The sequence below is a fragment of the Frankliniella occidentalis genome, unplaced genomic scaffold (genome assembly GCF_000697945.3).
Source record: "Frankliniella occidentalis isolate FOCC.00 unplaced genomic scaffold, Focc_3.1 Scaffold87, whole genome shotgun sequence".
NCBI classification, from domain to species: Eukaryota; Metazoa; Arthropoda; class Insecta; order Thysanoptera; family Thripidae; genus Frankliniella; species Frankliniella occidentalis.
In genome coordinates, this window is record NW_026267216.1 from 185,698 (window position 1) to 188,366 (window position 2,669).

Sequence of the window (2,669 nt, forward strand, 5' to 3'; positions counted from 1 at the left end):
AAGAGGGGGAACTTTGCCCTCCGGTAGAGACGGTCTTGGGGACTAACTAACAAGTTAGCCCACAGGGTTATGAAACAGACAGTCCCCTCGACCAGGCCACAAATCTTTCCTCTCAGTTTTTCGTACAGCTCAAGAAGCTACAACAGTCCAAGTCGATCCGCCCGCCGTCTGCAGTGCAGCGGTGGGACGGGAGCCGCCGAGCCGCCGGTTATGCCTCAGAGAAAAAATTCGACTGCTACAGTAGATACTCGGTTAGAATGTTAGAATAACTCATACAATTATTCCAGAAACTTATTAGGTTACTTGAACAAATACCAGCAAATATATATGATTTTGCCAAGTGTATACATTCTTGGGAACTGTCTAAAAAGACCTTGAAGGCCTGTCTCTAGTGTCTCTTACGTTCTGAAATATATGCAAGCTATGTACCAAAATATGTCTTACAAAGAATAGAAACCTCTGTGTATTTTTTGGTCATGAGTTTGGTTATCGCTCTACTTGAGTGTTGAGTGAGTTTGTAAATTACTCTCATCCCACCTCGCTCCATTTCAGTCTAATTTTATTATTTGAATGGGGATGGGAGCGAACACCAATAAAGTGTTAGACATGACCGTTACTAATTGTCCCAGTTGGAACTACATAATGTATGAGACACATAGCAACATTCATTCATATTGCAGAACTCTAACCTACACCTGAAAACTTGATATTAGATAAATTGCTTCCAACGGACAAATTTACATCAAAGACTGGGTGGGACTGAGGTGTGATACAACCACACAGCCACAACCATGTGCAGAGTTAAAAGTGCTGGCATTCAAGGCACAGCTGCCTTACTAAAGGTGAAAACTTACTTGTGCAACATTTCAACAGGATCAACAGGGGTTTGCCATGTGAGAGGTAGCTACCTAACCTCAAAGGCCGATGTGGTGAAAGCAGCCCAAAACCATTGGCAGATGAAGGACGATGCAAGATTGCGCGGTGAATATGAAGCAAAACTTGTTGGAGGTGATTATCAAAGAACGGCTCCTACTGCCATTGATCTGTTCAACTTCGAAATTGTATTTCAAATTTCACGATTTACGTTAGATTGTTTTGGCGGCGCCATTGCGCTCCACCCGCGACGCGACGCAACCGACGTACCGACGACCGACGACTGCTTTTGTTTTGTTTCGGGCCCTGAGGCTGGGGATACAGGTGGCGCGCTCTTGCGGGGTGACTTTGAAGTTTGGAACATTTTGGCCTTCCCTCCGTAGTCACAACTTCTGGCAATTCCCGCCCGGTTCGCGTCCCAAACCACTACTAGAGCGAGTGACTAGCGCCGTCCGTCATCCTCTGGGGCTTCAGTGGTGCTCAAACAACGCCGTCCGTACGTACCCTCCTCGCCGTCCTCACCTCTGAGGACACCGAGGACACCGACAGTGTCACAGTAGTCAGGCACTGCCATTGACGGAAAACGGGGAAGGGAAGCCTTTCTCTGCCCTTTTAAACGAAACTATGCTTTCATGCGCTTTCATGGCATACCGTACAATGTGTATTGTAAGCAGTAAGCTATTGTCACCCTTCTTTTTTCTGTGTAGTCTGCTCGTTGTGTCGGGTCGGGGTCAGTGGTAGTTTCAGGGACACAAAAGGAGCGCGTTACGGCCGCGCCGCCGGGCTGGCTGGGCCCGACTGCCACCCTGACACACTGGACCCGTGGGCCGTGGGCCGTGGGCCCGCACTGTGCTGGCGCGGCGTCACGACTGGGTGATTGCAGCACCGGATGGGACTCCACCCCAGGGGCACGGCGGCCCGCTGCAGCGTACGGTGTACAGTGCGTACATATTGTTTTAAACTTTATCGATACTTTGCAGTTTGCGCCGTAAATTCGGCAGCGATGTTGTTGCATGGCTTGGATAAGCAACTTCTCACGGCCACGGGCCCGTCAGCGTGTTCCTGAAACAGGAGGCAGCGTGGCGCTGGCGCGCGCGACAGACTTTTCGTGTGGCGAGCTCCACCACGGCAAGTCGACACTCCAGCCCAGCAGGGCTCCGGGAGCTCGAGCCCCGCCCCCCGACCGCGAGGGCGAAACCTCACACAGGCGGGGGCCCCTTACCGTGCCGCGGTTCGAAAATTGTTTCGCTTTCGTAACGGTACATATTATAGGCCCCGGTGGTGCCCCATAGTGAGTGTATTGCTCGGACTGCCGACTGTCACCACTGAGAGACAGCTCAATCACAATATGGCTGCCAGCGGGCAGTAGGAAAGTTGACTTCAAAGTGGACAGTGTTGGCGGCAGAGGTGTGCGGCGCGGCGGCCGCGGCCGGCCGGCCCTGGGGCGGAGTCGAACCCACAACTCTGGTTTCACAAAGGTTCGCCTCGACAGATACGGGCAGCCCGGCGGCACCCCGGTGGCAGCCTCTGGGCCACGGCCGGGCGGGCAGCGAGCGCGGGGCGATACGGGTAGTGAATTGGAAAGGGGTGGCAGTTATGGATGCGATCCCGGCGGGGCGGGGCGGGGCGGGGCGGGGGATGCAGCCAGCCGGCCCCTCCGCGCGTTGCGGCCGCGCCAATCGCATTCTGATCTTTGATCGTGCTGTTTGAGAATGCAGGGCTAATGATGGATGGATCGGGCGGCACACAGTGGAGTCGCCTGGGGGAGCGGCGGGGGGCGGGGCGGGGCGGACGGT

General features: G+C 54.1%; 1 protein-coding gene across 11 annotated transcripts in view; it reads right to left on the reverse strand.

Moving 5' to 3' along the window:
• LOC113212572 (tachykinins) overlaps positions 1-2,669 on the reverse strand; it is a 116,656-nt gene that overhangs the window by 96,028 nt on the left and 17,959 nt on the right. For 5 of the 11 annotated variants that reach the window (XM_052269258.1, XM_052269260.1, XM_026431329.2 and 2 more), the window contains exon 1: positions 855-1,100. The exons of 3 other annotated variants lie outside the window; for them this stretch is intronic. The gene's annotated coding sequence lies outside the window, so the exon portion shown is untranslated. Of the gene's footprint in view, positions 1-854; positions 1,101-2,669 lie in introns of those variants that run through there. 3 more of the 11 variants (XM_052269261.1, XM_052269256.1, XM_052269257.1) reach the window with 1 other exon arrangement.